Source organism: Squalius cephalus, assembly GCF_949319135.1.
Source record: "Squalius cephalus genome assembly, chromosome: 16".
NCBI lineage: Eukaryota > Metazoa > Chordata > Actinopteri > Cypriniformes > Leuciscidae > Squalius > Squalius cephalus.
In genome coordinates, this window is record NC_137137.1 from 6,330,811 (window position 1) to 6,345,676 (window position 14,866).

The 14,866-nt window shown below is 38.3% G+C and overlaps 1 protein-coding gene across 1 annotated transcript in view; it reads left to right on the forward strand.

The window, feature by feature from the left end:
• tafa5l (TAFA chemokine like family member 5, like) overlaps positions 1–14,866 on the forward strand; it is a 43,515-nt gene that overhangs the window by 23,142 nt on the left and 5,507 nt on the right. The gene's annotated exons all lie outside the window — the stretch shown is intronic.

Sequence of the window (14,866 nt, forward strand, 5' to 3'; positions counted from 1 at the left end):
CCATTTCACATAAATGCTGTTGGAACTATTTATTCATTAGTGAATCCTGAAAAGAATGTATCATGGTTTCCACAAAAATATTAAGCAGCACAACAGTTTTCTACATTGATAATAATAATAAATGTTTCTTGAGCATCAAATCAGCATATTAGAATGATTTCTGAAGGATCATGTGACACTGAAGACAGGAATAATGATGCTTAGATCACAGGAATAAATTACATTATAAAATATACTGTATTAAAAATATTTCACAGTATTGCTGTTTTTAATGTGTTTTTAATCAAATAATTGCAGAATTGATGAGCAGAAGAGATTTATTTCAAAAACATCACATCTTACCTTGTGGTATGTCCTGTCCCTTGGACATAACACTGTAGCATGTGTCTATTTCTTTAACAACAACAAGAGCAGCAAAAACAATTTTATTTTGCCATAAATTTGCCTATATCAGTTGAGCAAATTGTCACGTTTTTATTTTTTGCATTCAGCATGAATTGAGATTGAAATTGGGGTGCAGTCTCAGAAAAGTTTTTTTTAAATTCATCTTGACAGGCTCCTACTTGTGTGAGTGGTTGTACATGAGATGGATTGGGCTCTGTGGTGTGATTCGTTGTTTGTAATGTGTTGCGTACATCACAGGCATAAGTGCTGAGCTCAGGGGGTGTTTGGGCTGTGCTGACCCTGCAGGCTCCTGCCCCATAATGTCTTGAGTCATTCTGTTTTTTTGAGTTGCTTTGCACAAAATGACAAGGAGCAATTATGCTGAATTAGAGGGTGTTTTCGTAAAAGAAAAAGGCATATAGTGGGAAGTGAGGCTGCATATGAAACAGCCTCAGTGCAGTTATGCTCGGGTTAGAGGGGTTGCGCCATTCAGCCAGAATAGCTAAAATCATTCATGTGTTACTGAGGGTGTGAGTATTCATGGGCTGTCTTCATTTACGGCTTTATTTGCAAAGTTTGATGCGTGCCTGTGCTTTTTGTGTTTTCATGTTCATTTAAAGTAAACATGAATTCAGAATTGACCTTGTTTACTTTTTGATGCATGTTCTTGATCTTATTGAGCGTAATTATTTAGTGCACATTTTTCCCAAAAAAAGTTCAAATATAGTAACTTGCGCCACCCATTTTAACACCCACTTTTCACTATCCAATCATTCCTGATTCATAAAATCAAGTCCTTTCCCACATTTTTATTTCTGTAGAATATCTTGTTTCACTTAGAAGTTTATCAGGTTTAAGTTGATTTTAAGATTATCTTATTTTTTCTCTGGTATCTCAATTATTTCTATCTCTTTCTTTTTCTCACTATTTCTCTGGGCAACTTCCAAATAGCATTTTTGCACATTTGAAGGGCACTGCGGAAGGGAGACACTCTTAGTGGGCTCTTCTACAGGGCCGTTAGTGAAGTGCACATGCAAATGAAGTAATTTTGTCATTTATGATCGCATGATAATGGCGCAATTCATTTTAAAACCTGAGCTAATTTAATAAATAACCCGCTATTTTTATCACTCAAGGCTTAAATGTACGGTGGCCGCGAGAGCTTGATGTGCTGCAACCGAGGAAGACGCATGTAAATAGAAAAAAGCACCAGCAAATTAAGAAAACATATTTTCAGAAATCAAATTAAGAGTGCAAATTAAGAAAACATCAGTTTAACAACAAATGTGCTGCAAATACTCACAATGCAACCAAATACTCACAATGAACATATGTTCAGGATGTTAAAATAATTAAAAAAAACTCACCAGGTCATCGCACACCCCCCTGATTGAGTAGACATTGAACAATAAGCATGTATCAGCCAGGTTCGTCTCTTGTTGAGGTCCACTTGAAACATTTCTGTCCTATTTGCAGCACGGTTCTGTATTTGGTTGCGTTGTGAGTATTTTGCAGTGTGTTTCTGTATTTGGTTGTGTTGTATTTGCAGCGCATTTCTGTTTTTGGTTGCGTTGTGAGTATTTGCAGCACATTTCTGTATTTGGTTGTATGTGTTGTGAGTATTTGCAGTGTGTTTCTGTTTTCGGTTGCGTTGTGAGTATTTGCAGCGCGTTTCTGTATTTGGTTGTGAGTATTTTGCAGTGTGTTTCTGAATTTGGTTGAGTTGTTGTGAGTATTTGCAGCGTGTTTCTGTATTTGGTTGAGTTGTGAGAATTTGCAGCGTGTGTCTGTATTTGGTTGCGCTGAGAGTATTTGCAGTGAGTTTCAGTATTTGGTTGTGTTGAGTATTTTGCAGCATGTTTCTGTATTTGGTTGTGTTGAGTATTTGTAGTGAGTTTCAGTATTTGGTTGCGTTGTGAGTATTTTGCAGTGTGTTTCTGTATTTGGTTGTGTTGAGTATTTGTAGTGAGTTTCAGTATTTGGTTGCGTTGTGAGTATTTTGCAGTGTGTTTCTGTATTTGGTTGTGTTGAGTATTTTGCAGCATGTTTCTGTATTTGGTTGTGTTGAGTATTTGTAGTGAGTTTCAGTATTTGGTTGCGTTGTGAGTATTTTGCAGTCTGTTTCTGTATTTGGTTGCATTATGAGTATTTTGCAGCTTTGATTTGCTACAGCTGTAGGTCTCATTTTTGCTACAATGTTATCAAAGATTCTTAATAAGTGTCAGTAATGTATGTCTTTGTGTTGTTTTTCAATAGCCACCTATGAGACTCACTTGAAGCGCCTTGGAAACGAGTTAGGCGTAGTGATGCTCACTTTTGAGTGGAATTCACCTCTCTTGTTCTGACCCTCCTTCTTGTGTGTCTGTCTACTCGCTAGTACAGCATTGGTTAGTGTGTGTATGCCGTTGTGTAGGCATGTGTGTGTGTGTATGTGCCTGCAGCCTTGTGTCTCTCAGCCTGGGGCAGCTGGCGCAGATTTCATGCCCCTGTTTCCTGCACCATATAATCTAGTCTGACAGCAGAGAGGAGTTTGCATGGGAGTTGTTTACTTATATGAGTGTGTATTGAGTTGAAATGTGCCTGTGTCTGAACAGATTTTTGCGTCTGTGCATGATTATGGATAAGTGTCCATTTGTTGGTGATTGCGATTAGGGTGTGTGTGTGTGTCTGTGTGAGAGCATGTATATCCTTTCAAAATGACTCTTTTTATGGTGGACTGAATGCTACTGTGTTACAGTGTCAGCAGAGGCAGTTTTCAGCAGATTTGTGACAGCTATTCTTAGAAAGATATGGATATGCTTCTGGAAAAGTGTTATGGCCTTTATTGTGAGGTCTAGCAGGAAATTAGCAAGATAATATGAGTACCCAGTGAAGCAGGTGGTTCATAAATCATTGGACCTGGAATAAAGAGGGTTGTAATTCCTGTATGTTGCAGTTGCTGACCCATATGGGTTTTTCAATGGCTGATGGTGATATCTAGAAAGCAGGGCAGTAAGTATAATGTTCATAATACATTTACTGGACTGAAGAAACTTAGGTTTACTTGATTATCCATACATGGATACATTTGTTCATCTCTCAATCATAATACGGTTTGCCCCCACAACGAAAACTACGTAGCTTTGATCATAAAACAAAGCATTTAAATATCTTAATAAGACATATTATTGGGAGATATAGAGTATCAATGATGTTTATATGCATTTTATGCAAGTAATGTTCTAAATATTTAATCTTAAGTTTTAGCCTTATAAATACAGTATCAGCAACTGCACTAAATTGCATACTGTAGTTTTACTCAGTTTGGGCCTCTGGATAAAACTGAGGTATTTTTTTTCCTTCTCGAGTATGAACTCCATGTTCTCACTTTATCATACTATATGAGTCATAAAAGCCTGATTTATCAAATATAATACAAAACATAAAAAAGTATATGCATTTTATTATTTATTTATTTTTTGCCTAAAGGCTCAATAAACTGTTTCATCACAAAATATTAAATTTGCCCGACCATTAATCAGTTTACATGATTTATCAGACCTTACATGATTAATAATGGCAAAAGATATATACATATTTGCTAGAGTTAAATGCACATAAGATTTACTCAAAATGCACACACTGGTCCTTGTCACCATATCAATCTTCTATAGTGTGGTCAGGACCATGACAAAAGATGAGGGGTCCTGTATCACCCTAAAGGTTTTTTTGTGCTAATGCCTGACTGACTGTTGATTATCACTTATTACATGACTGCTTACCACATTAAGAAATCAAGCAAGATGAAAAAGACCACAGAGTGGTTTGAGAAAAATGAAACTAGCACAGCTATGTAGGAAATTGGTTGCTTGTAATATCTGGAGAAAGCTAACCATTAGCATAGCCATTCATCTCAATGGCAGCTGCACGGCTAAAATATAAGTTAATGTAAGTCTATTTCATAGCTTTGAGTGCTTTCCGAAAAAGTAACACTGGTGAAACTAGTATATTATAATGAAAAATTAGCAATATATATGTTTCTTGCAAAACAACCAGCCAAACCTTGATCACTTACAATGATACATTTTTTATTACTTCAATTTTGTTTTAATTTTTACATAATTTGCAGTTTAGTGTTCATTATACAAAATGTTTGACCATATTTTGTCATGATTGACCCATCAGAATTAGATATTTCAGAAAGCTGTGTGATAAACCATTGTATAACTATTCTGTTGGCAGATTTTCTTAAATTGTTAGTTCACCCAAAAATTAAAAAAAGGTCATCAATTACTCAACCTCATGTCATTCCAAACCAGTAAGACTTTTGTTCATATTTGAAAAACAAATGAAGATCTTTTTGATGAAATCTGAGAGCTTTCTGTTCCTCCATTGACAGCTACACAACTGACACTTTGCGTTTCAAAAAGTTCATAAAGAGATTGCAAAACTAATCAATATGAATTGAGTGGTTTAGTCCAAATTTCTGAAGAGAATATATCACTTTATATGATGAACAGATTGAATTTAGGCTTTTATTCACATATAAACATTGATCAGCGAACATGAACAATGTGAGGGTGAGTAAATTATGTTTTTGGGTGAACTAGCCCTCTAACTTAATAGCAACTAGTCATAAATCCAGTCTGCTCATACGTGTATGTCACAGATTGCAGTGGGACTGCATTTGTGCATGTTGCAATTTGGATTGCATTTGTGTTACAGAATTGCTGTAGTCATATTATGCAAAGATGACTGAATAGCAAATGCATCATGGGGTGGCAAATCAACAGAAACAGACGGTCCACAAGCACAGGGCTCGATTCCAGAAAACGTGTGCAAATGGAGTGTGTTTATGTCGTTTATGTGTGCATACGTATGCCGTCTTTCTGCTGTAGCATGCACACACCTGCAACTTTCCTATATTCAGCCCCCCCAGCGTGCAGGGGATTCAGACAGAGCCAGGTTCTGACCCGCTAATGGAGTTAGCATATGCAGCATGCTGAATCCCTGCCAGACATTAATACAGATCACTCACGAGGGCCCCTAAACACGCCGGCCATTTGTCTTCACTAGTGAACTGCTGAAAGGTTCAAATTTGCCATAGTCTCAGGAGCCCACTGCTTTGGCATGTTATGCACTGTGGAGATATTCACAGAGATGGATATGAATAGGAAACAAAGAGGACGAGAGTGCGAATGGGTCCTGTTTTCTGGGGAGAAGGGCTTGAGAGTGGGTGGGCGGCATGTGAACTCTGTCCGCTCACAAACCACTGAGTCATGCTGTCATGTCATTTATAGTCCCTGTGAAAACATAACGCTCTTGCGGGAACAAGGATCGGTCATTATATGTGCTTACCTGATGTTTTCTCAACATGTGGTTTTCTCTGTCTGCTTTTATTTAGCTTCTCTGCAGGAGTGCAGATTTGATAGATAACATGAAATTAAAATTAAAGTCACCTTGAAAGCAATATTGACTATTTTGCAGTGTTTATTGTAAATTATTCATCTGTGCATGCTTTTTTTTTTTCCAAATTCACGTGTCCTTGTAATCTTTCATCATAATAACTTCCCCTCCCTCATGCAGTGTCATCTCTTCTCTTCTCTGATGACAACCTGTCACTCACATGAGATCACACCAATAGCAAACCACAGCAATCCAATGATCCAATCAATTCCCAATGGGCAAAATCAAGATCAAAATCACATTTTTCTTGTTCAAGGAGGCGTTTCTGTCTGTCTATCATTCTGTCATTTAAACCTTCAAACTTCAGGCTTTTTAAAGGCTTTTTGCATGAAATGAGACATTCTCAATTCACTTTTTAATGAAGCACAGTCCCGCTGTGCAAACATGGAATTAGGAGTAAAATGCATGTTAGAATAACAGGGTTTCTTAATTTTATTTTTGTGCAAAATTCAGTTTCTTAGCTCATCCCAGGCTGTTGTTGCCTTAGGCGTGTTCACTGGGGCATTATTTTCCTGTTCTTTAATCTTCTTTATTATTCTAGGTTCTGTAATGCTGCTTTTAACCATTTGTATTATTACAAGCTATACAATTATATAGAAACAAATCCAAATCGAAACCTGTGTTTAAACCAAAGCTACTCCCTTGCTTCTCTGTCTGTGTTTTTTTTTTTTTTTTTTTTTTTTTTTTTGACGTTGTGTCTTTCTCTGTCTTAATCTCTGCCTCCCCTCGGTTTCTTCTGGGTAATGGCATTGCTCTGTCATCAGCACCGAGAGAGAGGATGAAGGAGACGTATAGAGGGAGGGAAAGAGCGACGGAGCGGTGCGGAGGAATGAGGCGATTGTTTTCAGCCAGCCGTTGTAGGGGCCGTCTCGGTGAGATCGGCTGCGACAGGGTCAGAGCAAACACAGCGTCTCATCCACGAGCCGTCTCCCTCGCTCCGCCTGCTCGCTTTCCGCTCACGCCTGCACTGTTAGAGGCCACTAAATATCTGACACACTGGAGAATTGGCAATCCTTTGAGATTCTGTACCCTTTTCAACCCCTCCCCTCTTCTTTTTATTGAATACATTTATGGAGCCGAGCGCGTGGCGCAGCGGGTCGCCTGATTTGATTCTTCTTCGCCTCATCCGTAGGGAGGAGGGCATCCAAATTCAGCTCCGTGGGTCCTCAAAGGGGCCTGTGTGACACAGCGGTGTGTGCCTTTATTCATAATTGAGTGAAATACATTAGTCGAGTGCCAGCGTGGGATGTTTTTTGTAATTGAAGTGGCAAGGTGTTAGCAAAAAAGAAAACACCCTTTCTCTCAGTAGAGTGACGCTAGGAAATCTATCTAACTTGTTATCTGCTGTCGCAGGCTGTGGATTTATAACGTATGTAACCAAACAATATTGGTTACCAGTGATTTCTAATTTGAGAAAAATAGATTCATACAGATTTGAAATGATACAAGGTTTATTAAATATGACACAATTTTAGGAGTGTATGTACATTATTGGATGAACTATCCTTTTAATAAAACCCTTCAACAGAATATTTTTTCTTGGGAAGCAAGATATTTTGACTTCTTTGTATTTGTAATATAATATTGTCTTACAGCACTTGTCAAAAACAAAACAAAAAAAACATATTGAAAAATCTTCCAGTGTTGGAGAAGATAAAATGCATTGATTAAAGGCTTTGAATGTCAAATATAGGCCCTAAATTGCTTTCTGCAAATAGTTAAATTCTTGTCAAGTAACACATTTAGTAAAATAAATCATCTAAATTGTATATTTTAGGACAACATGTGTACGCCTACAACGTCAAAACAGGTTTGATTGAAAAGCCCTGAGCACATCCATGCAAGTCTCATTATGTATTTGGTGCTCAAGAGATCGTTACGAGTAATTGCCTTATCAAAGCTTGCCTCTAATCAATATCAAAATGTTTCCGTTTATTTCAGAGCACAGAGAATGAGCGCAGCACAACACTGGCAATTACATCTAAATGTGCCATTTCTGTTTGGGTCGACAGATACAGATTGCCTTGTTAAGGTTTGAGTGAATTAAGCACGCGTTCTGTTCTTTTGAGTTTTCTTAGCATGCATCATTCTTGATTTCAAAAACTCTCCTCCCTCACCACCTCTCCCTCTTAAAACGATTCCTTTATGTTTTTGGCCTCTTCTCTTTCCCTTCAGAAGCCCCTCTCAGCCAGCCGCCTCGTCACTTAAACCACGTTTAGGCCATTTTCCATCTGAAGGATTGCCAGGGTTTCTTTGAACTATGGTTTTTGCATCCCACATGCAGCGCTTCACATTTCCCAGAGGAATATTTCGGCGATGTTTGCTGCGGGTCTATCAGGCCATGATCAGAGGACGTCTAATATCGTCCTTCTCAAAGGCTCCCGCTACTGTTTTGGATTTATTTGAAGACATAGCCTATTAGCATACCGAGACTAGAGTGTTAGCTCTTCTACTACAGGAAAACCAACAGGATGAAAAATTCATTTGAAACATCTTCCAAAAGAAGGTGCTTTCAATAATGCATTTGAAGTGATTGAAACGGCGATGCCTCAAAGAATTTGAATGGCAAGAGATGATCATATGCAGCTGGGATTAAACTATATCTCTAAACGACCCTCTTTACCAGTTCATATATGCGTCTGTTAATTTTATTAACTCTCTTTGTCATGGGAGCCCTGCATCGAGCAGAGAACAAAAGCATGGCATTAAAAAAAAAAAAGAGAGAGAGAAATGCTCTCCCTCCATTGTGACCTGCTCTCCCACAGGCGGCTTGAAAAGCACATATCGCGCCAGGGAATCTAGCCTCCTTTTGAAATTCATTTCATTGAGATGCTTGATAAAGCCTGAAAAATGTCTCCTAACTATTGGCTGACTGGAGTTTAGCAGTCATTTTCAAAGGCTACTCTATCAATATACGCTATATTACCCATCAGGTTCGTCCCTGCAGTTTGCCAGTGATTTATAATTGCCTTAATTGCTCCACTCACAGCCACTGGAGGAGATTAATCAAACCTTAAATTCAAAATCCAGTCGAGGCCAGTCGGAGGAACGGCCCTCGCCGCCTCCCGCAAAGGGCACGTATCGCTTTTACTGCTGTTACTGTGGAAATGGAGACTAACACGAGTGTGTTAATGCACGTCTCCCACGGTTACAAAATCACTAATCCCTGCCTAAACCGCATGAGGTTGAACGGCCACACTCTTCCAAATGCTTTCCATAGGCCTGCTTCACACATCATGAAAATAAGCATCAGTGCATGTATTTTGAATAGTATGTTTGTAAATTAACAATGAATCCCTAGATTAATAAAGGCAATGAAGAAATGTTGCTCATTGTTTGTTCATGATATGAATTATCTGGTACAAATTAGACCTTATTGTAAAGTGTCACCACATAAACAATTTTACATCACAAAATGCCAATCTGATATTCTAAATATTTTTAAGAAATCATCATTAATTCATCCACATATCATTTCAAACCTGTATACTTTCTTTCTTCTGTAGAAGACGTATTGAAAAATGTCTAGGGTTATTTGTCCATAAAATGAAAGATGGGGCAGTTTACTCTTTCAGAGTAAATACAGAGAGTATCTCTTTCAGAGAGTAAATAGTGTTGCTGTTAATAATATTGTCTCTGTTAAGCACTTTTTACCTCCTGCAACGTGAACACCTGGAGCAGTAGCATCATTTGCGCTAATGATAGCTAATCCGCTCAATTAGCAAAGTACACATTTGTAATCTGGGCCTCTCTGCTAGCAGGCAAGTTTACATACTCTTCATCTTCCTCTTGCAGACTAATGCCCTACGACATTCACAGTATGTGGCAGCACACAATCCCCTGTGGTAACATGCTAACAGAGGAGCTGTTTCATCCGATTGTTTGCAGGCACAAGAAATGGCTTATTCTTTCCACATGTCCCTCTCCCTCTGTCTCTTACTCAGTCTCGTTCTGCCTCTTTCCGTCTTTCACCTATTTAGCCCATTAATTAGCATGAACAGTTAATAGTGCTTCCCACAATAGCTGCCTCAGCAGTTTTTTCTCAGAGTTGGTGTCACCAAATCAATATCAAGTCGAGCATAAAGCACTGGAGGAACTCAGTCGTAAGAAGCAGGACTGTGCGGTCATGGCTGCTTCTCTCAATGATTTTTCTCTTAGAAGCAAGCCATCCCTGCACCAATATGCATAACACCATGTGAATGTTTTTTCTGTACTTTATGATTGTACGATATATGACACCAGTAAGATCAGATTTGTGCAACAACTGAGCACTGACGGGGAGTTTTACATCATCAAAAGAGTGCAACGGTCGGGTTTCAGAAGTAAAAATCCTATTAATTTTCTCCTTGTAGGAGCTGATTTTGAACAAAAATGTATAAACCTTTAAAGACAGACCTACTGTGACTGACGAGGCTGTTATCGGATGGCTTATGCGTTTGTTCTGTCAGTCCGTATTATTTCGACTTATTTTTTAAAGAATTCCTGTTGAAATCTGCATTACCCATGATTCCTCTGAGAAATCTCTACAAGTCAGAGAATCGCGACGCACAAACTCTTGAGCACCCGCCCACTCCCATGAAGCACAGTGAATGATGTAATTGAGTCCGTTTCCTTACTCTATCAAACTTCTTAAATAGTTGCATGCATAATATGCATATTTTGCAATAATAACTCAAAATATATTATTTCTATATACAAAATTATTATCTTTAAATCAATAGTTTTGTAGCCTGGCAAGCCAGACCTACATCAAGATGTTAGGTCTGGCAACTCTCCATAGACACGGCTCATTCCGAGGGGCAGGATAAACGGCTGTCTTTCAAATTCCCTCTGCACGCAATAGGACAGCGCTTCAACCAACCAGAGCGTACGTTTGCCCAACAGCGGAGCTTACGTTAGTTGATAGATTCAACTTTTGAATCTGGCCGGCAAAACTACGAACACATCTTCCTTTTTTAAGAATGACTTAAGTGCCGTTCTTTGCTCTTTTCTCAAAGAAAAACTTAACTCCAAGTCCTCCAGAGTCGCGGCCAAAGCCGATTCAAAAGACTGTTCGCCAGCAGCAGCCGCCATTCTTTGTTTTCAAGTTGCAGGGAACCGTCGCAAATCTGTCGTCATTATGTTAAGCCCGCCCCGCCTACTCTATACACGATGTGATTGGCCTGACCCAATTTAGGTTTTTACAGCTCCGAAAGTCAATGGAGAGTTGCTAGAGTACCCTGGCTGCAAAATACATTTTTGCTGCCGCTGGGGTGCGTCTAGATTTCTAGGCTAATAGTTTTGTATTTCTCCAGTTTCATTTTATGTAATTTGCAATACTGCATAGGATTGTAGTTATTTCCCTCATTAAAGCCGTGGTAACACTTTATTTTACAGTGTCCTTGTTACATGTACTTAGTAATAAGAAGACTCGTGCGCTGTTTTCAGCGCTCACAGAAAGTTATTTTAATGTGATTTTAAACCATTCACGCACTGTTTTCTGTGCTGTTTCTGTGCTCTGTTAAAATAGCCTTGTAAACACAGTTGGTTAAAACGTATGTGCAACAGTATATTGGATCCGTGCAGCTCTTAAAGTGACAGCAGCCTTATATTGCTGCTGCTGCTGTCTCTATTATAACGTTAACAACAAACAACAAAAGACAAAGAAACTTCACTTGCTGTTCTTGACTGTATAACTTATATAACTTTGTGTAATGTATACTGTACATTTTATACATAAAGTGCAGTGTTATTTTACTTTTGATTACAGTTGCTATGCCTGAATACCTGAAAATCTTAAAACACTGTTTATTTCAATCGTATCTTTGTTCAGTTGTATTTATTTGTGTGATTGCTAATTTTTTATTTGTTCTTTAATTACTAAGTGTTTACTTGTCTTTAATAATGCTTGAAATGCATATTTGTTAGACTAGTTGCTTTTGCTATGGTATTTTCAAACCATAGGCAAAAAGTTCCTTGTGTAAATGTTCTTTAGCCTGTTGGTATTTGTTCATGTGTTTTTTGTGGGATTTTCTTCAATTTTTACCTTATTGGAATCAAAATTAGGAATCGATAAGAATCGGAATCGATAAAATTCAGATAATACCCAACCATAGTCAGCATATATAATTACAGTGTAACAAGGGCACCTTAAAAAAAAGGGTAACAAGAAAGTCATGATATTTACAGTCTTTTTGTCTGATGTTTCACCTCGTAGCTGGTGGTTTTGGTTCAAGGCTTATAATTGTTAAATAAAGACTTTTTTAAAAATCCCAATGGGAAAAATACTTACAGAAAAAGTGGTTGGCACTGTTGTGTCATCATTAACATGCTAATGATAAATTACAATTACAACGCACAGCTAAATTACAATTTGTTGGCTCACGCTGGCTGAAAGAAGGATTTTGAGGTCATTTTTAGTACAATTGTAATAATGAGAACTCTAATGAACATTGTATTTATCTTGCTTATCTTGTAGACAAGTTCTTCATTTGACACTGGAGGACTGTTGCTCAAACTTCATCTGAGGCTAAGATTCATTGCCAAAGCAATTAACCCGCTGTCGATCATGTCACACCAAGCAATCAAAGATAATTCCCAAAGTTTGTCTCAGACAGCAAAGCTGTGGCAGAAAATCATATACAGTAGTGTGCACTGAGCTTACGTGATAACACTCTCAGAATTCTCCTCACATCTCGAGGTGAAGGAAGAATGTGTCTAGGATCTTGAAGAACAGAAATTGGAAAAAATCAAATCAAAAAAGCTTGCAGCCAGTTGCAGGATTTTCTTGTTTGCTTTTGCTGTTCTTGTTGTTTTCATTTAACAATGCAGCATGAGTGCTTAGCATTTAGATGACATGTTTGAGGAGAGGTGCAGCAGATCAGATGCACTGCGTGAAGGGTTTCACAGATAGCGCCAGGCTTCCAGGGCAGAGAGGCATACGGGCAGGCGGGCACTGGAAAAACCAGCTCTACCCATAGAATCACGGGCACTGTCAACACCATTGTGAATGACTCTGTGACGAGCCAATCAGCACGGGTGCCAACGAACAGCTTAGAGTGCCTTCTGCATGCCAATGAATGTAGCGGCTCCAAGAGCCATGAGCTTGCCAATGAGGGACTCGAAGTCTTGAGGGGTTAAGAGGTTTTTATAAACATTGAATGAGCAAGTGGAAAGTTGGAAGTTTCTTCAACTTGATCTGAGAGTAAAGACTTCAAAAAAAGCCCTGTGAAGTGCAGAATACAGTGCTGGCTAATTTGAGGTGCTTTCAGAGCATAAACCAGACAGCAGAGGACTTGTATTACCACCATTAGCAGGGTTGAGAGTGTTGCAGACAGTCTGGCAGTGTTGGAGAGCAACTAACTAAAATCAATTGGCCTTATCTTTCAGTGGAAATGATGTATATGGATGAGTGGATGGAGAGAGATGGATGGATGAATGGATGAGTGGATGGATGGATGGATGGATGGATGGATTGTCTTTTGTGGGTGATTGCCAAGCGACAACCTTCCTGTCTCTCTCTGGAACACAGAAGTGACTTAAACTGCAATTCATCGACTGGCCGCTAGGGACAGGCTCCAAAAGAGAGTCAATCCCATAAACCCCCATGTTAAAATGCCCAATATTACTGCACAAAAAAATATGTGTACAGCCTGTTACAAAAAGTGATTTTGGTCTATATAGCAAATTTTGCCCTTCATGAAAACAGTGAGGGGGGGGGAATTTAAAGTTCTGCATAATTAAGGGCATGGCCACTTGAGTGACAGGTGGGTTGCCACCGCTGTCACTACTATCCGTTTGTCTGCTGTCTGTTAGCCGTCACCTCAGCTAATCCCAATAAATAAAAAACAACTCAGCTAATCTCGGTTAACCGGGAGTGATGTGCAATGACGTGCTGCCAAGATGGAGAGGGCCGGCTCCGCCTACTTTGGGGTTCAAAAATGCTCTTCAGAAACATACGGGTGACTTCACGGACATTACGCCCATATTTTTTTACAGTCTATGGTCATTGTAAAGATAGAAATTTCAAAAATCTAAATTTCAGAAAGCTAAGTGGTAAATATTAACATTTTGACATTGCTACTAATCATGAAGGACAACTTGACTTTTGTTATTTTTATTTTATTTTTAGGAAAGGGTTGCAACACTGTGGATAAATTCTCAAAAATATATGATTTCAATATAATCACAAAACACGAGCCACTGGTCAGATTCAGCTACATAAATTATAACACAAAAAAATTAATAAATAAATAAATATATATATATATATATATATATATATATATATATATATATATATATATATATATATATATTTATATATTTAATGAACCAATGACATTTAAAATACCCTTATGGAAAATAACTTTTTTTTTTAAATGGTAGGAAAAATTTTCTACAATCTTTTAGTTTTAGTTTAGTGTTTGACATTGGTAATTTTATATTTTAATTTAAATGCATTACACTTAAATTATTAATTACTTTTTTGGAGGGCAACTTGTTAAACTTATAACCTGGAAAACAATTATAAATAAATAAAAAAACGTATTCAGGTTCATATTATTTAAAGGGATACTTCACCGAGTAGCATTAAGCTTTGTATCAGTAGAAACCCGGTAGTATTTTCGAATTACCGTGCTTCCCTCCCTCATGTCCCCCTGAGACGAGAGATTTCTGTATTGTGTGTCTGGAAAAAAACCTCAGATGATGCAAAAATTGTCATTTTGCGTCATCGGAGGCTTTTTTTGTCCTGAGGCGAGAGACTACATCCTGTAGTAGGAGCTCGTTCCACATGTTTTCAACCCGCCCATAGGGGATCTCACGATAAAACGGCGTCTTTTCAGTTTCGAGTCAACTAGTAGCCTAGTTGTGTCATTTCTTCCGATGATGCCCTCTGTAACCGGTAGGCGTGGCTTGGGAGTGGCCTCATAGGGCTGCGAAGCAAGTGCATTCTGGGAGTTGTTGTCTTTCTTCCACATGAGCCAAAAATAAATTTTCTGGCTTTTCTCAGTCTAGAAGGCACCAACTTCTAAAATAATTTCACATTTCTACTACA